Source organism: Lissotriton helveticus, chromosome 12 (genome assembly GCF_964261635.1).
Source record: "Lissotriton helveticus chromosome 12, aLisHel1.1, whole genome shotgun sequence".
NCBI lineage: Eukaryota > Metazoa > Chordata > Amphibia > Caudata > Salamandridae > Lissotriton > Lissotriton helveticus.
Window position 1 is genome coordinate 773,273,226 of NC_136073.1, and position 24,452 is coordinate 773,297,677.

The window sequence follows — 24,452 nt, forward strand, 5'->3', positions numbered from 1 at the left end:
AGTGAACAAAGAGGCAGGCCAGTTGTTATGTGCTCTCTTTGGGTGGCCTGGCTGCCTATTATACATGAACAGTATTATAGTTTATTAAATCAAACCCAGGAGAAGGTTTTGTATAGCATAGATCTTGAAGTCATGCATTTTGAGGTTCTCTTACATGTGATAATGAAAAAAGGAGGGAAAGTGAAATAAACCAATTGCATAGGATTAAACAGTTTGATAAAGTGGGGAAGCAGGGATTAATCCCAGATTTGTGTTTCACATTGTGCAATTCAGCCACTAGATGTATATGATTTGCTTCCCCTACACCCACCGTACTGTCACAACTCCCACCCCAACACACACTTTATGACCACCACCGTGCGGCCCTCGGTCACATCACAAACCAAACTTTGTGGTGCCTGGGAAAACGTTTGCGAGTACCCATTGTATAAAGGAAGGTCTTGTAACTTGTTATAGGTGAATATAAAGAGATAGAGTGTAGATTGCAAAATTACTGCCTATGATTGTGGTCACAGGTGGTTCAAAACCTCAACTTTAGCAGAAGTAAACTGAGGTACAAATTATCAACTTGGAAAACAACACAAACTGGAGCACAATAAAGGTCAAGTAGCCAACTAGGCGGGAGTGACGCTAGATCATAGGTGGGAGTGACGTTAGATCATAGGTGGAAGTGACGTTAGATCATAGGTGGGAGTGACGTTAGATCATAGGTGGGAGTGACGTTAGATCATAGGTGGGAGTGACGTTAGATCATAGGTGGGAATAACGTTAGAGCATAGGTGGAAGTGACGTTAGATCTTAGGCAGGAGTAACGCTCAATCATAGGTGGGAGTGACGTTAGATCATAGGTGGAAGTGACGTTAGATCTTAGGCGGGAGTAACGCTAGATCATAGGTGGGAGTGACTCTGGATCATAGGTGGCAGTGACATTAGATCTTAGGCGGGAGTAACGCTAGATCATAGGTGGGAGTGACGTTTGATCATAGGTGGAAGTGACTGGATCTTAGGTGGAAGTGACGCTGGATGATAGGTGGGAGTGGCGCTGGATCATAGGTGGGAGTGACGTTAGATAATAGGTGGGAGTGACGTTAGATCATAGGTGGAAGTGACGTAAGATCTTGGGCAGTAGTAACGCTCAATCATAGGTGGGAGTGCTGTTAGATCATAGGTGGAAGTGAAGTTAAATCATAGGTGGGAGTGACATTAGATCGTAGGTGGGAGTGACGTTAGATCTTAGGCAGGAGTAACGCTCAATCATAGGTGGGAGTGACGTTAGATCATAGGTGGAAGTGACGTTAGATCTTAGGCAGGAGTAACGCTAGATCATAGGTGGGAGTGACTCTGGATCATAGGTGGCAGTGACATTAGATCTTAGGCGGGAGTAACGCTAGATCATAGGTGGAAGTGACGTTAGATCTTAGGCAGTAGTAACGCTCAATCATAGGTGGGAGTGATGTTAGATCATAGGTGGAAGTGATGTTAGATCATAGGTGGAAGTGACAATGGATCATAGGTGGAAGTGACATTAGATCATAGGTGGGAGTGATGTTAGATCATAGGTGGAAGTGACGTTAGATCATAGGTGGAAGTGATGCTGGATCATAGGTGGGAGTGACGCTGGATCATAGGTGGGAGTGAAGGTTAGATCATAGGTGGGAGTGACGCTAGATCATAGGTGGGAGTGACGTTAGATCATAGGTGGGAGTGACGTTAGATCTTAGGCGGGAGTAACGCTCAATCATAGGTGGTAGTGACGTTAGATCTTAGGCGGGAGTAACGCTAGTTCATAGGTGGGAGTGACGTTAGATCATAGGTGGATGTGACGTTAGATCATAGGTGGAAGTGATGCTGGATCATAGGTGGGAGTGACGCTGGATCATAGGTGGGAGTGACGTTAGATCATAGGTGGGAGTGACGTTAGATCATAGGTGGGAGTGACGTTAGATCTTAGGCGGGATTAACGCTCAATCATAGGTGGTAGTGACGTTAGATCTTAGGCGGGAGTAACACTAGATCATAGGTGGGAGTGACGTTAGATCATAGGTGGATGGACGTTAGATCTTAGGCGGGAGTAACACTCAATCATAGGTGGGAGTGACGTTAGATCATAGGTGGATGTGACATTAGATCTTAGGCGGGAGTAACGCTCAATCATAGGTGGGAGTGACGTTTGATCTTAGGCGGGAGTAACGCTTAATCAAAGGAGGGAGTGCTGTTAGATCATAGGTGGAAGTGAGGTTAGATCATAGGTGGGAGTGACGTTAGATCGTAGGTGGGAGTGACGTTAGATCGTAGGTGGGAGTGACGTTAGATCTTAGGCAGGAGTAACGCTCAATCATAGGTGGGAGTGACGTTTGATCATAGGTGGAAGTGACACTGGATCATAGGTGGAATTGACATTAGATCATAGGTGGGAGTGATGTTAGATCATAGGTGGAAGTGACGTTAGATCATAGGTGGAAGTGACAATGGATCATAGGTGGAAGAGACATTAGATCATAGGTGGGAGTGATGTTAGATCATAGGTGGAAGTGAATATAAAGAGATAGAGTGTAGATTGCAAAATTACTGCCTATGATTGTGGTCACAGGTGGTTCAAAACCTCAACTTTAGCAGAAGTAAACTGAGGTACAAATTATCAACTTGGAAAACAACACAAACTGGAGCACAATAAAGGTCAAGTAGCCAACTAGGCGGGAATGACGCTAGATCATAGGTGGGAGTGACGTTAGATCATAGGTGGGAGTGACGTTAGATCATAGGTGGGAGTGACGTTAGATCATAGGTGGGAATGACGTTAGAGCATAGGTGGAAGTGACGTTAGATCTTAGGCAGGAGTAACGCTCAATCATAGGTGGGAGTGACGTTAGATCATAGGTGGAAGTGACGTTAGATCTTAGGCGGGAGTAACGCTAGATCATAGGTGGGAGTGACTCTGGATCATAGGTGGCAGTGACATTAGATCTTAGGCGGGAGTAGCGCTAGATCATAGGTGGGAATGACGTTAGAGCATAGGTGGAAGTGACGTTAGATCTTAGGCAGGAGTAACGCTCAATCATAGGTGGGAGTGACGTTTGATCATAGGTGGAAGTGACTCTGGATCTTAGGTGGAAGTGACGCTGGATGATAGGTGGGAGTGGCGCTGGATCATAGGTGGGAGTGACGTTAGATAATAGGTGGGAGTGACGTTAGATCATAGGTGGGAGTGACGTAAGATCTTGGGCAGGAGTAACGCTCAATCATAGGTGGGAGTGCTGTTAGATCATAGGTGGAAGTGAGGTTAAATCATAGGAGGGAGTGACGTTAGATCGTAGGTGGGAGTGACGTTAGATCATAGGTGGAAGTGACGTTAGATCTTAGGCGGGAGTAATGCTCAATCATAGGTGGGAGTGAAGGTTAGATCTTAGGCGGGAGTGACGTTAGATCATAGGTGGAAGTGACGCTGAATCATAGGTGGAAGTAACGTTAGATCATAGGTGGAAGTGACACTGGATCATAGGTGGAATTGACATTAGATCATAGGTGGGAGTGATGTTAAATCATAGGTGGAAGTGATGTTAGATCATAGGTGGAAGTGACAATGGATCATAGGTGGAATTGACATTAGATCATAGGTGGGAGTGATGTTAAATCATAGGTGGAAGTGACATTAGATCATAGGTGGGAGTGATGTTAGATCATAGGTGGAAGTGACGTTAGATCATAGGTGGAAGTGATGCTGGATCATAGGTGGGAGTGAAGGTTAGATCATAGGTGGGAGTGAAGGTTAGATCATAGGTGGGAGTGACGCTAGATCATAGGTGGGAGTGACGTTAGATCATAGGTGGGAGTGACGTTAGATCTTAGGCGGGAGTAACTCTCAATCATAGGTGGGAGTGACATTTGATCTTAGGCGGGAGTAACGCCTAATCAAAGGAGGGAGTGCTGTTAGATCATAGGTGGAAGTGAGGTTAGATCATAGGTGGGAGTGACGTTAGATCGTAGGTGGGAGTGACGTTAGATCATAGGTGGAAGTGACGTTAGATCTTAGGCGGGAGTAACGCTCAATCATAGGTGGGAGTGAAGGTTAGATCTTAGGCGGGGTGGAAGTGGCGCTGGATCATAGGTGGAAGTAACGTTAGATCATAGGTGGAAGTGACACTGGATCATAGGTGGAATTGACATTAGATCATAGGTGGGAGTGATGTTAGATCATAGGTGGAAGTGACGTTAGATCATAGGTGGAAGTGACAATGGATCATAGGTGGAAGTGACATTAGATCATAGGTGGGAGTGATGTTATATCATAGGTGGAAGTGACGTTAGATCATAGGTGGAAGTGATGCTGGATCATAGGTGGGAGTGACGCTGGATCATAGGTGGGAGTGAAAGTTAGATCATAGGTGGGAGTGACGCTAGATCATAGGTGGGAGTGACGTTAGATCATAGGTGGGAGTGACGTTAGATCTTAGGCGGGAGTAACGCTCAATCATAGGTGGTAGTGACGTTAGATATTAGGCGGGAGTAACGCTAGATCATAGGTGGGAGTGACGTTAGATCATAGGTGGATGTGACGTTAGATCATAGGTGGAAGTGATGCTGGACCATAGGTGGGAGTGACGCTGGATCATAGGTGGGAGTGACGTTAGATCATAGGTGGGAGTGACGTTAGATCTTAGGCGGGAGTAACGCTCAATCATAGGTGGTAGTGACGTTAGATCTTAGGTGGGAGTAACACTAGATCATAGGTGGGAGTGACGTTAGATCATAGGTGGAAGTGACGTTAGATCTTAGGCAGGAGTAACGCTCAATCATAGGTGGGAGTGACGTTAGATCATAGGTGGAAGTGACGTTAGATCTTAGGCGGGAGTAACGCTAGATCATAGGTGAGAGTGACTCTGGATCATAGGTGGCAGTGACATTAGATCTTAGGCGGGAGTAACGCTAGATCATAGGTGGGAATGACGTTAGAGCATAGGTGGAAGTGACGTTAGATCTTAGGCAGGAGTAACGCTCAATCATAGGTGGGAGTGACGTTTGATCATAGGTGGAAGTGACTCTGGATCTTAGGTGGAAGTGACGCTGGATCATAGGTGGGAGTGACGTTAGATAATAGGTGGGAGTGACGTTAGATCATAGGTGGAAGTGACGTAAGATCTTGGGCAGGAGTAACGCTCAATCATAGGTGGGAGTGCTGTTAGATCATAGGTGGAAGTGAGGTTAAATCATAGGAGGGAGTGACGTTAGATCGTAGGTGGGAGTGACGTTAGATCATAGGTGGAAGTGACGTTAGATCTTAGGCGGGAGTAATGCTCAATCATAGGTGGGAGTGAAGGTTAGATCTTAGGCGGGAGTGACGTTAGATCATAGGTGGAAGTGACGCTGAATCATAGGTGGAAGTAACGTTAGATCATAGGTGGAAGTGACACTGGATCATAGGTGGAATTGACATTAGATCATAGGTGGGAGTGATGTTAAATCATAGGTGGAAGTGACGTTAGATCATAGGTGGAAGTGACAATGGATCATAGGTGGGAGTGATGTTAGATCATAGGTGGAAGTGACGTTAGATCATAGGTGGAAGTGACGTTAGATCATAGGTGGAAGTGATGCTGGATCATAGGTGGGAGTGACGCTGGATCATAGGTGTGAGTGAAGGTTAGATCATAGGTGGGAGTGAAGGTTAGATCATAGGTGGGAGTGACGCTAGATCATAGGTGGGAGTGACGTTAGATCATAGGTGGGAGTAACGTTAGATCTTAGGCGGGAGTAACTCTCAATCATAGGTGGGAGTGACATTTGATCTTAGGCGGGAGTAACGCCTAATCAAAGGAGGGAGTGCTGTTAGATCATAGGTGGAAGTGAGGTTAGATCATAGGTGGGAGTGACGTTAGATCGTAGGTGGGAGTGACGTTAGATCATAGGTGGAAGTGACGTTAGATCTTAGGCGGGAGTAACGCTCAATCATAGGTGGGAGTGAAGGTTAGATCTTAGGCGGGGTGGAAGTGACGCTGGATCATAGGTGGAAGTAACGTTAGATCATAGGTGGAAGTGACACTGGATCATAGGTGGAATTGACATTAGATCATAGGTGGGAGTGATGTTAGATCATAGGTGGAAGTGACGTTAGATCATAGGTGGGAGTGATGTTATATCATAGGTGGGAGTGAAGGTTAGATCTTAGGCGGGGTGGAAGTGATGCTGGATCATAGGTGGAAGTAACGTTAGATCATAGGTGGAAGTGACACTGGATCATAGGTGGAATTGACATTAGATCATAGGTGGGAGTGATGTTAGATCATAGGTGGAAGTGACATTGGATCATAGGTGGAAGTAACGTTAGATCATAGGTGGAAGTGACAATGGATCATAGGTGGAAGTGACATTAGATCATAGGTGGGAGTGATGTTATATCATAGGTGGAAGTGACGTTAGATCATAGGTGGGAGTGACGCTGGATCATAGGTGGGAGTGACGCTGGATCATAGGTGGGAGTGAAAGTTAGATCATAGGTGGGAGTGACGCTAGATCATAGGTGGGAGTGACGTTAGATCTTAGGCGGGAGTAACGCTCAATCATAGGTGGTAGTGACATTAGATCTTAGGCGGGAGTAACGCTAGATCATAGGTGGGAGTGACGTTAGATCATAGGTGGGAGTGACGTTAGATCATAGGTGGGAGTGACTTTAGATCTTAGGCGGGAGTAACGCTAGATCATAGGTGGGAGTGACGTTAGATCATAGGTGGGAGTGACGTTAGATCTTAGGCGGGAGTGAAGGTTAGATCTTAGGCGGGGTGGAAGTGACGCTGGATCATAGGTGGAAGTAACGTTAGATCATAGGTGGAAGTGACACTGGATCATAGGTGGAATTGACATTAGATCATAGGTGGGAGTGATGTTAGATCATAGGTGGAAGTGACACTGGATCATAGGTGGAATTGACATTAGATCATAGGTGGGAGTGATGTTAGATCATAGGTGGGAGTGACGCTGGATCATAGGTGGAAGTAACGTTAGATCATAGGTGGAAGTGACAATGGATCATAGGTGGAAGTGACATTAGATCATAGGTGGGAGTGATGTTATATCATAGGTGGAAGTGACGTTAGATCATAGGTGGGAGTGACGCTGGATCATAGGTGGGAGTGACGCTGGATCATAGGTGGGAGTGAAAGTTAGATCATAGGTGGGAGTGACGCTAGATCATAGGTGGGAGTGACGTTAGATCTTAGGCGGGAGTAACGCTCAATCATAGGTGGTAGTGACATTAGATCTTAGGCGGGAGTAACGCTAGATCATAGGTGGGAGTGACGTTAGATCATAGGTGGGAGTGACGTTAGATCATAGGTGGGAGTGACTTTAGATCTTAGGCGGGAGTAACGCTAGATCATAGGTGGGAGTGACGTTAGATCATAGGTGGGAGTGACGTTAGATCTTAGGCGGGAGTAACGCTCAATCATAGGTGGTAGTGACGTTAGATCTTAGGTGGGAGTAACACTAGATCATAGGTGGGAGTGACGTTAGATCATAGGTGGATGTGACGTTAGATCTTAGACGGGAGTAACACTAGATCATAGGTGGGAGTGACGTTAGATCATAGGTGGATGTGACGTTTGATCTTAGGCGGGAGTAACGCTTAATCAAAGGAGGGAGTGACGTTAGCTCATAGGTGGAAGTGACGTTAGATCATAGGTGGGAGTGACGTTAGATCATAGATGGGAGTGACGTTAGATCTTTGGCGGGAGTAACGCTCAATCATAGGTGGGAGTGACATTAGATCATAGGCAAGAGTAACGCTAGATCATAGGTGGGAGTGACGTTCGATCATAGGTGGGAGTGACGTTAGATCATAGGTGGGAGTGACGTTAGATCATAGGTGGGAGTGATGTTAGATCATAGGTGGGAGTGACGTTAGATCATAGGTGGGAGTGACGCTGAAATGATAAGCACTCTATTGTAAATTGTTCCAAGCAGACAAGGCCATGATACTTAGAGAAATGAAGTCCAAAAAACCTGAGAGCACTCCCGGAGTAAGCATGGTGGAATATCTCCACACTGGGGAACGCCTGGATAAGATTCATATTGTCTTCCACTGTGAGTGTTGAGCTACACCAAGCACGCGTAAACACAACTGATCACTTTAGGCAGGATATCGCACACATACGAAACATAGCACAGATAAGCACTTTCATTGGCAGTCGTGTTACTTCCAACAACGCTGTCCAATAAGAGCGGATGCACACAATCTTAATATAAAAAACGAGACAGAACATCTCATGTACATCATCCACAACTGGGGTGCACCACTTAGTTGTCAATCATGTTGATCCCAACAGCACTACCCTCTGAGATGTACCACACAAAGATGCAACAGACCACATTACACAGAACATCTAAAATACACCAGCCACAGGATTGGTGTGCTTAACAGCCAGCAACCAAGCAGCACCAAAACGCATGTTCCACTAAATGTTAATAGACACAATTCAACTCATATCACATAAGCCAACAGAGCACATAAATGCCATGTAGTAAAGTATCACATCACATCCAACAGCATGAGCTACTCAGACACAAAAGACCACACCAGACATCCAACAGAGCACAGGAAGCCATGTTGGAGGCTTTTGAGTCACTATTTGGCAGCTTTAGCCACCAAGTTACACAACACAACAATACAAAAGTCGAAGTAAGCTAATCACACTTTTATTGCAACAGATCACATAGACTGAACCACCACATACAACCAGCAACACACAGACATGCTGGATCGCCTAGTCGCTTGCTGGTCCCAGCAGCAATAACCACGAAGGCCCTCATTATGAATGACCTGGTTTTGGTTACAAAAATTAGCAGACTTGATAAAATCCTACACCGTGTGAGATAATTATCACCTTCTACAAGTTGTATGCATGGAAAAAAGGGCATAACATGCATATTTTAGCGGTTTCTGCACCCAAATGTGCATATCCTGATATTTTACAGGCTTTTTACTCACTTTACATTCTGGCAGGTTTGATATGCTGAAATTTAACAGAGTTATGCAAACGCTGTAGCACCCAAGAACTTATAATTTGGATCTGTGATGACATAGGTGTTTGAGAAGGGATCACCGTTTCATTGGCTACTGGTAATGAGGGTCTAAGAAGACCTGTACATCTTCAGCACAAATGAACACCGTAAAAACATTTATAACACTGCACAGATGGGCCACATAGCAGCAGTACCACTGCATGGAAGAAATCTAAGGGCAGGGCAAACAGGGCAACCAACCAACCCAAGAGATTCATGGGCAAATGGTAAAACTTCCAACCACAACTTACCCACACTAAAATCCTACTGACCCAAGTCGACGAACAGAATAGTGCAACCCAACAATCTAACAGGACCACTTACAGGTCTCAAGCAGTTGAACCCAGAGCTCAGCCTTTGCGATCCAACGGCTGCAACGACTCTAAGGAAAGGGCATGGACGCAACAACTGAACCCCATCCTCGGAAGACAGCTCATATGTTACTCTTAAAGGAAAACCCGAAACCCAGTGGAAACAGGTGTCCGGGACAAGCTACAGGGCTAGGGCAGGCCACAGTAATGGCATTTATGCAAAGGCTACTAGCAAATGAATCAATCACTCAATATATGAATCAATGGATTGAGTGATTGACTGAGTAAATAATTAATTAATGAGCTCAACGCCTTCTTGGTGCTAGAAGTAGACGAAAGTGGCGGCCACCGAACAATAGATTCCTTCAGAAAAGATAATATTTAAAGGTTTTCCTAAACCTACCATGATCTGTCCTGGTAAAATTTGGCAGTGCATTTTACTTCACTTTCTCACTCTGATTTTTAAGGAGTTTCATCTTTAGTCAAAATCTCCTGTGCATATACTTTTGGCATTGAACACTTTCCATGTGGATGTGTTTTCCAGGAGGCCTTATATTTAAAAAAAAGTTCAGTAACTGAAGGAAGAGCAAATATCATTGATTTGTGACAATTACAACAGTGCAGGCCCAAGAAGCTTGAACCCATGCAAGTGTTTTTAAACAGCAGCACGGGATATACACACACTTGGAAGTGGTCTAAACTCAGCTCAGTTAAATAAGCAGGGGTTTTCCAGAAACTCTGCCACCCCTCCAGGATCTATGTTTTACCACCTTCTTTCGGGGCACTGGGAGGAGACTACTTTTTTTGCTTTAGGTTTTTTCTATGTATGTTTGGAACACATGCTCTACTACTGTTTTGTGTGTGTGTGTTTGTTTTAGGCTTGTGAGTGTTTCTGTGTTAATGCCTGTAAGAGAGTGTGTGACAATGAGCAAATCAGTCCAACCAGTCTCTAAGCACTATACTGTCCCTGTCCTAGCCTATTATTGCTGTTTGGACTGGTTTTAAAGCGCTACTACAGTTAAAACAATTGAAGCAGCCAAAGATGTAAGGATTTCCCCAAATACACACAATGAAATAGGGAAACAGCCATTAGAAAGCTGCTATTCTGTTTCCACATTCAACAATTTAACTACCAGACCACATTCCCTCCCCTAGGTCTCTAGGTCGCTGCAGAATGATTCTGTGGAAACCTTTTACATGAATTTCATGCCACGAGTTATGTGGTGGACGAGGTAAAACAAAGAACGGAAGGTGACCAAAAATCAATAGCTTGCACTGCTTCAACAGTACCCACATGCATGCACAAATAAAACATGTTAGGAGCCGTCTACCTAGAGTCCAGCCTATCTGACACAACCACACACGCAAAAACATTCTCTCACTCGCACATACACTAACACACACTGCGGAAGTCACACACGCAAACACACACACACACACAATACAACACGGCCAAATGCAGGGCAGAATTTGACAGAAAATTACAACGGTGTTCCTGCCTATGAAGGTCTTACTTATATGCAACCTACACAGACCGCTTTCGCAGGAACGCACACACACTCTCTAACACAACAGACACTCACAGGCACGAACTCAGAAACACAGACTCACAAACATAAACCACACATGCGCCTACCCCCCACACACGCACTATGGGGCATATTATCAAGAAACGGCGTTAAAATTATCGCCGCTTTAGCGGCAGAAAACTGCTGCTAAAGCGGCAATAATGGGCTTGATAATATGCCCTTGAGAGTTCCAATAGAAGCCCAGGTTCTGGTGTTCACATGGGCTTCTATTGGAATTCTCAAAGGCATATTATCAAGCCCATTATTGCAGCTTTTGCAGCAGTTTTCTGCCGCTAAAGCGGCGATAATTTTATCGCCGTTCTTGATAATATGCCCCGGCGTCCTTTCCTGAAATGCTACACAAACTAACAGTTATGGCTGATTTAGGAGATCAGAAGAGGACGCAGTTTATATTTATTTTTTTGTATTTTATTTATTGTGATTTTATATAGCGGGAACTTTACCCGAAGGTGTCAGAGCGCTTTACAGAAGGACCAGTTACATTACATAAGGACTACAGAGTACATGAGTTACATAAGAGATACAACAGAAAAACTCTAAATTCACAAAAGAATGGTAGTAAGTACAGAAGTTTACTACAGATGCTAGTGGTTAGAGTTTCATATATAAAAGTTGCAAATTCACTCAAGATTACATTTGAAGAAACGATTAGGTGTGGACAATTATATGTTACATATTTAGGAACCACGATAGAGGGTCTCACTCCAGCTGGAGCCTAGGAGCAGGCCCCGCCACTGCAGGCATTCGGGCACTGAAACCCCCGGAGTTTGCCCACCTCACAGGCAAGCTGCTCAAGCGCGCAGCCTAGCCTGCCTGTCACTCATTGGTCACTCCTCTTGGAAACACCTACCTGTTTAGCGTCAGTTACATCCAGGTAATTACACATATAATAGATGAACCAGGAAGGCCCGGCTGGCAGTAGGCCCCAAGAGATGGAAAACAGAGAGTGTGCAGAAGCCTTCTCTATGCAAACCCACCCGTCTGGAATCATCTGCTAGAGGTTCTTTATCCACAGCTTTCCTATCAATCTTCTTACAGTGGCAGCTCCTCCGCCATGGCGCAGGAGCGGCGCCCCACTACATTTGGGTAGTGGAAAGGAAAGGAAATATAAAATGATAAAAACTTTGAGTTATTATCATTTTATGTTTCCTTTGCAGGCAGGAGGGTGGGTGGGGCTGATCTGTTCACGGAGCAGGGCAGGGGTGGAGTGGTTTGCCCACTCCTAAGTGCGCAATGACTGTTTGGTCGCCCCTCTCGGGCCACACAAATCAGTCATGCGCACTTTCCCTGTTCTCCATGCGGGCTGCATTACAGCCTGCGTGGAGAACATGCTCACTCTTCCAGCCCCTGGCTGAGCGCCGTATCACGGCACTCAGATCAATCACAACGCTGTGATTGGTCAGGGGAGCCTGGCTGTTCTTCCTAACTTACTGTCCCATGAAGAGAGCAGGATCAAGGAGCACAGACGCGGCGGCGGGACCCGGCAGCAAGGTATGTGTACAATTTTATAAAAAAATGTTGTTTTACATTTATCCCACTCCCCTGCCTCACCACCCGCGAACATGCAGGCCGCCACTACTTCTGAGTTACACCAACCTCCTTCTTCTGTTCCAGGCCTAAGAAGAATCCAGGTCCTTTGTATCTATTGCCCATTCCCAAATACTTACCATAACTCACTCCTAAAGTCACTGCTCCCGCTTTTAACTTGCATTTCCTTTTCAGGCCGTGTGTAAGGTATTCTGAGATCTCTTCGAGTTTAGGCCGCACCATTCAAAATGCCCGGTTATTCAATGGTAATCTTCATTACTGCGAGCCCTGGTCTTCCCGTTACATCCCTGGGCTCCTCGCTCCCTTCCTGAATTCTGGTGATTGTTTTGTTGTCTTTTGAGTTTCTTTGCTATTCTCAGGCTGTCAGGGTGACGTACTTCCCCCTTTATGCCTGCTGGGTAGGCAGCACCATATTGGGGGAAGTATTTTGACCTTAGCTAGGTAAAACGTTCTGTGGAGCAGACGAGCTGCTCATGGATAAGGAATTGGATGAGAAGACGGACGTAGAGTTAATGGTATGCCAAAAAATGGTTTGCAGTAAACGGTTGAAAAAAATGTAGAACTTCTCCATGGTTGAATGAAGTATTCCAAAGTCAGCCCGAGAGGCTGGTGGAATATTATCGTGCATCCAGAATCTGGGAGGTTCCTAGTAGGCTTTAATTTGTGAACACTGTCTGGGTGTTGGTTGCACCTCATTAATACCAGTTTAACATCCAAATATAGCAATAAGCAATAGAAAGTTGACCAGTCCAGCTTTGCAGAGAACATTCTACTGAGCGGCAACATGTGTCTCGGCTTTTTAGTAACTTTTGAACAGTTTGAGCTAGAAACAAAATGATTTTGTTGTTAAAATCTGCAAATTATGTGGCTGATGGTTGATTATGTGACAAATGGGCAAATCTATAATTATGCGAAAATTGAAGCGGCCGCATAATGACGTAATTTCAGTGACCTTGACAATAGATAACATCCTCTGCACAGGACATTAACCAGTGACAGCCGCCACAAACAAAAAGTGATGGGGGGGTGGAAGGGACCTGGGAGGGTGTGGGAGGGGTGCACGGGATAGGGAGTTTATCAATAATAATAACAATTTAAAACAAAGGAAAACATAACTACTGCTGCCGGATGCCTCCTGCTTCGCACCTCAATTTACCTGGTCCCAGCAGACAATGGGACCACGTCACAGACTCCCCGTACAATCCCTGCGCTGCTCTCATGCTATGAGAGCAGTGCGCGGATTGGCCAGAGCAGGTTGAAAAAGACCCTGCGCTTAGGACAGGGAGTCTATGCAGTTTCTCCAGCCCATCTGTTCAATACGATGCGCATGTGTGTTTGGTCGGCCTGAGACGGCCGGCCAAACACACAGGCCCACCTCCTCCCCCATCCCATGACCCCGCCCCTCCCTACTGCACGCGGGTTGAGCCAGCAACTGAAAAATAAAACGATGAAAGCATAGCATCTTATTTTTCAGGCGCTGCCTCTGAGCCAGTGGGGCGACGCACCTCTGCCATTGCGTAGGAGCCGCTCCTGTGATTAACAATATTTATTATTCTGCCATGCAAATAACAGGCGGCCTGGGCCTACCGCTCCGTCATTAATCAGGGAAAGGGCAATTAACAGATGTTAAGAGCCACAAGCAGGAGCACTATTACCACCCGTCTCCCTAATCCACCCAAACACAGCAAATTAAACCCATCAAATGTCTATGCATAATTTGTCTCCATGCCACTTGGACTAAAATGCAGGAAAACAAATATTGGTAGTGCAGCATTTCAAGCCTTCCGATTGGTTAAACCAATCTTAGCATCCAAAGCAGGATGCTATGAATACTTCACAGGGTTGGACAACATTTTGGGATTGAATAAGAGGACCGGCCTGAACATTTGGCTGCCTACCCCTACCAACCACCTATTTCCACAACAGTGTTGTATCCGAGTAGCAAAGGATTTGGGGGGACTTAAAGAAGAGTCTTACTTAATGTCTCCAAAAATATGTTTTATTTGATAGTGTTCACAATTTGTATCCAAACGTTCTTTCTATGTTTCTAGACCAGCCAGCACGTTTTTCGTGATGTTATAGGTTCTTCAGGCTTGAGTACTGTGAAAAGCAATGAAATGTAAATGTCTAGCAAGAATTTCTTCTCCGATGATTCTGGACAGTGACATGCCAACGCTGATATGTATGTGCTATATCCTAGGTGTGTCGCTATGTGCATTCATCTGAGATCATAGATTTCCTATGGATGTTTTAAAATAGAAAGTAAAGTAAAGTAAAGTCCACATTTGTAAAGCGCACAATCACCCTTAAGGGTCTCTAGGCGCTGGGGGGCCGTCGGGAAGATTAAGCGAGCTATTGCCCAGAGTCACATGGTGCTGTGCTGACCTGCCGCCGGAGCCGGGGATCGAACCTTGGTCCCCAGATTCCAGCGTCAGTCGCCCTGGCCGCGGCGCCACACCTCTTCCAAGAACATATGGATATACATTGTGAACACTATCCAAGAAATATAATAGTTTTTTTTCTAACGAATTAGGACTGTTTTGAGTCCCTCCAAACCCTATGCTTTAACAGCTGTTAAAGGCCCTCTTCCTGAGTTAAAGGCCTGAGCCAACATTCTAATAATATTTAGTGCCCAGAGTCGAGCAGAGCAAGTCGTTGGCATGACAATGCATCGAGTAAACACGGTGGCATCACTTTGAACCATCACCCCCGACGACTCAGGGAGTGTCCCATTAGTGTGATCAATTTGGGACGAGCCACTGCCAGCTTCGGAATCATGTGAATGGTTTTTGTTCGTCACACGCGAGGGGAGTACATTATGCTGTGGATTTTTTACAGCCATTCGGATTGATCCAATCCCTGCACTACTGGTAAAGGCACCAGAATGGCTGCTGTCAGCTTGAACCTCTTTTTCGAGTGCTGGGTTTTACTTTAGGATCCTAGTGCATTATGGGTGTTGTAGTTTCGGATTAGTTCGAGGCAGGCATCTGAGCCAAGGCAGCAGTGATATTCAAAAGGGAAGCACCGCATCACAGCACATTGTCCCAGGTGATACGGAGTCATCTGCTAATATTAATTACCGTCCAAGGTCATGATCTCGCCCAGAGGTCAGGCACCCGCCGGATGAACCCATGGTAGACCGGGCAGCTCTCCCCGGCACCAGGACGCTGAGGGTTAAGCTAATTCCAGGCTATTATTGGCATTTGGGGAATAATTGGTGATGGAAGCGTTGAGGAATCGACATCTAATTACAATTAATCCCAGGCATTCCTCTAGCAGACACCTCCTGCTAAAAATAGGTGCCGCGAGGACCTCCGCCGGCGCCGCATTACCATAATGGAGCCGGGGATGAGGCCGCGCGTGCGAGAACTGGCAACGAGCCCGGAGCCCCCGGGGGCAGGCGAGGCCCCTTCCTTCCGTCCTCGCGCACCCCTGCGCGTTCCACTGCGCGCGACCACTGCCGCGCTGAGTGCAGCTCAGCTGTGGAGGCCGCGCGTGCGAGAACTGGCAACGAGCCCAGAGCCACGCCCCCCGGGGCAGGCGAGGCCCCTTCCGTCCTCGTGCACTCTGCGCGTTTTACTGCGCGCGACCAATGCCGCGCGGCGTGCAGCTCAGCTGTGGAGGCCGTGCGTGACACAGGCTCACTCTCTGCGCCGGGCACAGTGCCTTCTCCTCAGCCCCCATCCCTCTCTCCTGCTGTCTCTCACAGTGCCTTCTCCTCAGCCCCATCCCTCTCTCCTGCTGTCTCTCACTGTGCCTTCTCCTCAGCCCCATCCCTCTCTCCTGCTGTCTCTCACTGTGCCTTCTCCTCAGCCCCATCCCTCTCTCCTGCTGTCTCTCACTGTGCCTTCTCCTCAGCCCCATCCCTCTCTCCTGCTGTCTCTCACTGTGCCTTCTCCTCAGCCCTCATCCCTCTCTCCTGCTGTCTCTCACTGTGCCTTCTCCTCAGCCCCATCCCTTTCTCCTGCTGTCTCTCACAGTGCCTCTCCTCAGCCCCATCCCTCTCTCCTGCTGTCTCTCACTGTGCCTTCTCCTCAGCCCTCATCCCTCTCTCCTGCTGTCTCTCACTGTGCCTTCTCCTCAGCCCCATCCCTCTCTCCTGCTGTCTCTCACTGTGCCTTCTCCTCAGCCCTCATCCCTCTCTCCTGCTGTCTCTCACTGTGCCTTCTCCTCAGCCCCATCCCTCTCTCCTGCTGTCTCTCACTGTGCCTTCTCCTCAGCCCCATCCCTCTCTCCTGCTGTCTCTCACTGTGCCTTCTCCTCAGCCCTCATCCCTCTCTCCTACTGTCTCTCACTGTGCCTTCTCCTGATCCCTCATCCCTCTCCTCAGCCCTCATCCCTCTCTCCTGCTGTCTCTCACAGTACCTTCTCCTCAGCCCTCATCCCTCTCTCCTGCTGTCTCTCACTGTGCCTTCTCCTCAGCCCTCATCCCTCTCTCCTGCTGTCTCTCACTGTGCCTTCTCCTCAGCCCCATCCCTCTCTCCTGCTGTCTCTCACTGTGCCTTCTCCTCAGCCCTCATCCCTCTCACCCGCTGTCTCTCACTGTGCCTTCTCCTCAGCCCTCATCCCTCTCTCCTGCTGTCTCTCACTGTGCCTTCTCCTGATCCCTCATCCCTCTCCTCAGCCCCATCCCTCTCTCCTGCTGTCTCTCACTGTGCCTTCTCCTCAGCCCCATCCCTCTCTCCTGCTGTCTCTTACTGTGCCTTCTCCTGATCCCTCATCCTTCTCCTCAGCCCTCATCCCTCTCTCCTGCTGTCTCTCACTGTGCCTTCTCCTCAGCCCTCATCCCTCTCCTCAGCCCTCATCCCTCTCTCCTGCTGTCTCTCACAGTGCCTTCTCCTCAGCCCTCATCCCTCTCTTCTGCTGTCTCTCACTGTGCCTTCTCCTCAGCCCTCATCCCTCTCTCCTGCTGTCTCTCACTGTGCCTTCTCCTCAGCCCTCATCCCTCTCTCCTGCTGTCTCTCACTGTGCCTTCTCCTCAGCCCTCATCCCTCTCTCCTGCTGTCTCTCACTGTGCCTTCTCCTCAGCCCTCATCCCTCTCTCCTGCTGTCTCTCACTGTGCCTTCTCCTCAGTCTCACCCCTCTCTCCTGCTGTCTCTCACTGTGCCTTCTCCTCAGCCCTCATCCATCTCTCCTGCTGTCTCTCACTGTGCCTTCTCCTCAGCCCTCATCCCTCTCTCCTACTGTCTCTCACAGTGCCTCTCCTCAGCCCCATCCCTCTCTCCTGCTGTCTCTCACTGTGCCTTCTCCTGATCCCTCATCCCTCTCCTCAGCCCCATCCCTCTCTCCTGCTGTCTCTCACTGTGCCTTCTCCTCAGCCCCATCCCTCTCTCCTGCTGTCTCTCACTGTGCCTTCTCCTGATCCCTCATCCTTCTCCTCAGCCCTCATCCCTCTCTCCTGCTGTCTCTCACTGTGCCTTCTCCTCAGCCCTCATCCCTCTCTCCTGCTGTCTCTCACTGTGCCTTCTCCTGATCCCTCATCCCTCTCCTCAGCCCTCATCCCTCTCTCCTGCTGTCTCTCACTGTGCCTTCTCCTCAGCCCTCATCCCTCTCTCCTGCTGTCTCTCACTGTGCCTTCTCCTGATCCCTCATCCCTCTCCTCAGCCCCATCCCTCTCTCCTGCTGTCTCTCACTGTGCCTTCTCCTCCGACCCATCCCTCTCTCCTGCTGTCTCTCACTGTGCCTTCTCCTCAGCCCTCATCCCTCTCTCCTGCTGTCTCTCACTGTGCCTTCTCCTGATCCCTCATCCCTCTCCTCAGCCCCATCCCTCTCTCCTGCTGTCTCTCACTGTGCCTTCTCCTCAGCCCTCATCCCTCTCTCCTGCTGTCTCTCACTGTGCCTTCTCCTCAGCCCTCATCCCTCTCTCCTGCTGTCTCTCACTGTGCCTTCTCCTGATCCCTCATCCCTCTCCTCAGCCCCATCCCTCTCTCCTGCTGTCTCTCACTGTGCCTTCTCCTGATCCCTCATCCCTCTCCTCAGCCCCCATCCCTCTCTCCTGCTGCCTCTCTCTGTGCCTTCTCAGCCCCATCCCTCTCTCCTGCTGTCTCTCACTGTGCCTTCTCCTCAGCCCCATCCCTCTCTCCTGCTGTCTCTCACTGTGCCTTCTCCTGATCCCTCATCCCTCTCCTCAGCCCTCATCCTCTCTCCTGCTGTCTCTCACAGTGCCTTCTCCTCAGCCCTCATCCCTCTCTCCTGCTGTCTCTCACTGTGCCTTCTCCTCAGCCCTCATCCCTCTCTCCTGCTGTCTCTCACTGTGCCTTCTCCTCAGCCCCATCCCTCTCTCCTGCTGTCTCTCACTGTGCCTTCTCCTCAGCCCTCATCCCTCTCTCCTGCTGTCTCTCACTGTGCCTTCTCCTCAGCCCTCATCCCTCTCTCCTGCTGTCTCTCACTGTGCCTTCTCCTCAGTCTCACCCCTCTCTCCTGCTGTCCCTCACTGTGCCTTCTCCTCAGCCCTCATCCCTCTCTCCTGCTGTCTCTCACTGTGCCTTCTCCTCAGCCCTCATCCCTCTCTCCTGCTGTCTCTCACTGTGCCTTCTCCTGATCCCTCATCCTTCTCCTCAGCCCTCATCCCTCTCTCCTGCTGTCTCTCACTGTGCCTTCTCCTCAGCCCTCATCCCTCTCTCCTGCTGTCTCTCACTGTGCCTTCTCCTCAGCCCTCATCCCTCTCTCCTGCTGTCTCTCACTGTGCCTTCTCCTCAGCCCTCATCCCTCTCTCCTGCTGTCTCTCACTGTGCCTTCTCCTCAGCCCTCATCCCTCTCTCCTGCTGTCTCTCACTGTGCCTTCTCCTCAGCCCTCATCCCTCTCTCCTGCTGTCTCTCACTGTGCCTTCTCCTCAGCCCCATCCCTCTCTCCTGCTGTCTCTCACAGTGCCTTCTCCTCAGCCCTCATCCCTCTCTTCTGCTGTCTCTCACTGTGCCTTCTCCTCAGCCCTCATCCCTCTCTCCTGCTGTCTCTCACTGTGCCTTCTCCTCAGCCCTCATCCCTCTCTCCTGCTGTCTCTCACTGTGCCTTCTCCTCAGCCCTCACCCCTCTCTCCTGCTGTCTCTCACTGTGCCTTCTCCTCAGCCCTCATCCCTCTCTCCTGCTGTCTCTCACTGTGCCTTCTCCTCAGTCTCACCCCTCTCTCCTGCTGTCTCTCACTGTGCCTTCTCCTCAGCCCTCATCCATCTCTCCTGCTGTCTCTCACTGTGCCTTCTCCTCAGCCCTCATCCCTCTCTCCTACTGTCTCTCACAGTGCCTCTCCTCAGCCCCATCCCTCTCTCCTGCTGTCTCTCACTGTGCCTTCTCCTGATCCCTCATCCCTCTCCTCAGCCCCATCCCTCTCTCCTGCTGTCTCTCACTGTGCCTTCTCCTCAGCCCCATCCCTCTCTCCTGCTGTCTCTCACTGTGCCTTCTCCTGATCCCTCATCCTTCTCCTCAGCCCTCATCCCTCTCTCCTGCTGTCTCTCACTGTGCCTTCTCCTCAGCCCTCATCCCTCTCTCCTGCTGTCTCTCACTGTGCCTTCTCCTCAGCCCTCATCCCTCTCTCCTGCTGTCTCTCACTGTGCCTTCTCCTCAGCCCTCATCCCTCTCTCCTGCTGTCTCTCACTGTGCCTTCTCCTCAGCCCTCATCCCTCTCTCCTGCTGTCTCTCACTGTGCCTTCTCCTCAGCCCCATCCCTCTCTCCTGCTGTCTCTCACTGTGCCTTCTCCTCAGCCCTCATCCCTCTCTCCTGCTGTCTCTCACTGTGCCTTCTCCTGATCCCTCATCCCTCTCCTCAGCCCCATCCCTGTCTCCTGCTGTCTCTCACTGTGCCTTCTCCTCAGCCCTCATCCCTCTCTCCTGCTGTCTCTCACTGTGCCTTCTCCTGATCCCTCAACCCTCTCCTCAGCCCTCATCCCTCTCTCCTGCTGTCTCTCACTGTGCCTTCTCCTCAGCCCTCATCCCTCTCTCCTGCTGTCTCTCACTGTGCCTTCTCCTGATCCCTCATCCCTCTCCTCAGCCCCATCCCTCTCTCCTGCTGTCTCTCACTGTGCCTTCTCCTCCGACCCATCCCTCTCTCCTGCTGTCTCTCACTGTGCCTTCTCCTCAGCCCTCATCCCTCTCTCCTGCTGTCTCTCACTGTGCCTTCTCCTGATCCCTCATCCCTCTCCTCAGCCCCACCCCTCTCTCCTGCTGTCTCTCACTGTGCCTTCTCCTCAGCCCTCATCCCTCTCTCCTGCTGTCTCTCACTGTGCCTTCTCCTCAGCCCTCATCCCTCTCTCCTGCTGTCTCTCACTGTGCCTTCTCCTGATCCCTCATCCCTCTCCTCAGCCCCATCCCTCTCTCCTGCTGTCTCTCACTGTGCCTTCTCCTGATCCCTCATCCCTCTCCTCAGCCCTCATCCCTCTCTCCTGCTGCCTCTCTCTGTGCCTTCTCAGCCCCATCCCTCTCTCCTGCTGTCTCTCACTGTGCCTTCTCCTCAGCCCCATCCCTCTCTCCTGCTGTCTCTCACTGTGCCTTCTCCTGATCCCTCATCCCTCTCCTCAGCCCTCATCCTCTCTCCTGCTGTCTCTCACAGTGCCTTCTCCTCAGCCCTCATCCCTCTCTCCTGCTGTCTCTCACTGTGCCTTCTCCTCAGCCCTCATCCCTCTCTCCTGCTGTCTCTCACTGTGCCTTCTCCTCAGCCCCATCCCTCTCTCCTGCTGTCTCTCACTGTGCCTTCTCCTCAGCCCTCATCCCTCTCTCCTGCTGTCTCTCACTGTGCCTTCTCCTCAGCCCTCATCCCTCTCTCCTGCTGTCTCTCACTGTGCCTTCTCCTCAGTCTCACCCCTCTCTCCTGCTGTCCCTCACTGTGCCTTCTCCTCAGCCCTCATCCCTCTCTCCTGCTGTCTCTCACTGTGCCTTCTCCTCAGCCCTCATCCCTCTCTCCTGCTGTCTCTCACTGTGCCTTCTCCTGATCCCTCATCCTTCTCCTCAGCCCTCATCCCTCTCTCCTGCTGTCTCTCACTGTGCCTTCTCCTCAGCCCTCATCCCTCTCTCCTGCTGTCTCTCACTGTGCCTTCTCCTCAGCCCTCATCCCTCTCTCCTGCTGTCTCTCACTGTGCCTTCTCCTCAGCCCTCATCCCTCTCTCCTGCTGTCTCTCACTGTGCCTTCTCCTCAGCCCTCATCCCTCTCTCCTGCTGTCTCTCACTGTGCCTTCTCCTCAGCCCTCATCCCTCTCTCCTACTGTCTCTCACAGTGCCTCTCCTCAGCCCCATCCCTCTATCCTGCTGTCTCTCACTGTACCTTCTCCTGATCCCTCACCCCTCTCCTCAGCCCCATCCCTCTCTCCTGCTGTCTCTCACTGTGCCTTCTCCTCAGCCCCATCCCTCTCTCCTGCTGTCTCTCACTGTGCCTTCTCCTGATCCCTCATCCTTCTCCTCAGCCCTCATCCCTCTCTCCTGCTGTCTCTCACTGTGCCTTCTCCTCAGCCCTCATCCCTCTCTCCTGCTGTCTCTCACTGTGCCTTCTCCTCAGCCCTCATCCCTCTCTCCTGCTGTCTCTCACTGTGCCTTCTCCTCAGCCCTCATCCCTCTCTCCTGCTGTCTCTCACTGTGCCTTCTCCTCAGCCCCATCCCTCTCTCCTGCTGTCTCTCACTGTGCCTTCTCCTCAGCCCTCATCCCTCTCTCCTGCTGTCTCTCACTGTGCCTTCTCCTGATCCCTCATCCCTCTCCTCAGCCCCATCCCTGTCTCCTGCTGTCTCTCACTGTGCCTTCTCCTCAGCCCTCATCCCTCTCTCCTGCTGTCTCTCACTGTGCCTTCTCCTGATCCCTCATCCCTCTCCTCAGCCCTCATCCCTCTCTCCTGCTGTCTCTCACTGTGCCTTCTCCTCAGCCCTCATCCCTCTCTCCTGCTGTCTCTCACTGTGCCTTCTCCTGATCCCTCATCCCTCTCCTCAGCCCCATCCCTCTCTCCTGCTGTCTCTCACTGTGCCTTCTCCTCCGACCCATCCCTCTCTCCTGCTGTCTCTCACTGTGCCTTCTCCTCAGCCCTCATCCCTCTCTCCTGCTGTCTCTCACTGTGCCTTCTCCTGATCCCTCATCCCTCTCCTCAGCCCCATCCCTCTCTCCTGCTGTCTCTCACTGTGCCTTCTCCTCAGCCCTCATCCCTCTCTCCTGCTGTCTCTCACTGTGCCTTCTCCTCAGCCCTCATCCCTCTCTCCTGCTGTCTCTCACTGTGCCTTCTCCTGATCCCTCATCCCTCTCCTCAGCCCCATCCCTCTCTCCTGCTGTCTCTCACTGTGCCTTCTCCTGATCCCTCATCCCTCTCCTCAGCCCTCATCCCTCTCTCCTGCTGCCTCTCTCTGTGCCTTCTCAGCCCCATCCCTCTCTCCTGCTGTCTCTCACTGTGCCTTCTCCTCAGCCCCATCCCTCTCTCCTGCTGTCTCTCACTGTGCCTTCTCCTGATCCCTCATCCCTCTCCTCAGCCCTCATCCTCTCTCCTGCTGTCTCTCACAGTGCCTTCTCCTCAGCCCTCATCCCTCTCTCCTGCTGTCTCTCACTGTGCCTTCTCCTCAGCCCTCATCCCTCTCTCCTGCTGTCTCTCACTGTGCCTTCTCCTCAGCCCCATCCCTCTCTCCTGCTGTCTCTCACTGTGCCTTCTCCTCAGCCCTCATCCCTCTGTCCTGCTGTCTCTCACTGTGCCTTCTCCTCAGCCCTCATCCCTCTCTCCTGCTGTCTCTCACTGTGCCTTCTCCTCAGTCTCACCCCTCTCTCCTGCTGTCCCTCACTGTGCCTTCTCCTCAGCCCTCATCCCTCTCTCCTGCTGTCTCTCACTGTGCCTTCTCCTCAGCCCTCATCCCTCTCTCCTGCTGTCTCTCACTGTGCCTTCTCCTGATCCCTCATCCTTCTCCTCAGCCCTCATCCCTCTCTCCTGCTGTCTCTCACTGTGCCTTCTCCTCAGCCCTCATCCCTCTCTCCTGCTGTCTCTCACTGTGCCTTCTCCTCAGCCCTCATCCCTCTCTCCTGCTGTCTCTCACTGTGCCTTCTCCTCAGCCCTCATCCCTCTCTCCTGCTGTCTCTCACTGTGCCTTCTCCTCAGCCCTCATCCCTCTCTCCTGCTGTCTCTCACTGTGCCTTCTCCTCAGCCCCATCCCTCTCTCCTGCTGTCTCTCACTGTGCCTTCTCCTCAGCCCCATCCCTCTCTCCTGCTGTCTCTCACTGTGCCTTCTCAGTCCTCATCCCTCTCTCCTACTGTCTCTCACAGTGCCTCTCCTCAGCCCCATCCCTCTCTCCTGCTGTCTCTCACTGTGCCTTCTCCTCAGCCCTCATCCCTCTCTGCTGCTGTCTCTCACTGTGCCTCCTCCTCTGCCCTCATCCCTCTCTCCTACTGTCTCTCACTGTGCCTTCTCCTCAGCCCCATCCCTCTCTCCTGCTGTCTCTCACTGTGCCTTCTCCTCAGCCCCATCCCTCTCTCCTGCTGTCTCTCACTGTGCCTTCTCCTGATCCCTCATCCCTCTCCTCAGCCCCATCCCTCTCGCCTGCTGTCTCTCACTGTGCCTTCTCCTCAGCCCTCATCCCTCTCTCCTGCTGTCTCTCACTGTGCCTTCTCCTGATCCCTCATCCCTCTCCTCAGCCCTCATCCCTCTCTCCTGCTGTCTCTCACTGTGCCTTCTCCTCAGCCCTCAGCCCTCTCTCCTGCTGTCTCTCACTGTGCCTTCTCCTCAGCCCCATCCCTCTCTCCTGCTGTCTCTCACTGTGCCTTCTCCTCAGCCCCATCCCTCTCTCCTGCTGTCTCTCACTGTGCCTTCTCCTCAGCCCTCATCCCTCTCTCCTACTGTCTCTCACTGTGCCTTCTCCTGATCCCTCATCCCTCTCCTCAGCCCTCATCCCTCTCTCCTGCTGTCTCTCACAGTGCCTTCTCCTCAGCCCTCATCCCTCTCCCCTGCTGTCTCTCACTGTGCCTTCTCCTCAGCCCTCATCCCTCTCTCCTGCTGTCTCTCACTGTGCC

At 50.5% G+C, this 24,452-nt stretch overlaps 1 protein-coding gene across 1 annotated transcript in view; it reads left to right on the plus strand.

The window, feature by feature from the left end:
- The window catches only part of KCNN3 (potassium calcium-activated channel subfamily N member 3), a 526,431-nt gene that overhangs the window by 221,686 nt on the left and 280,293 nt on the right, over positions 1 to 24,452 (plus strand). The gene's annotated exons all lie outside the window — the stretch shown is intronic.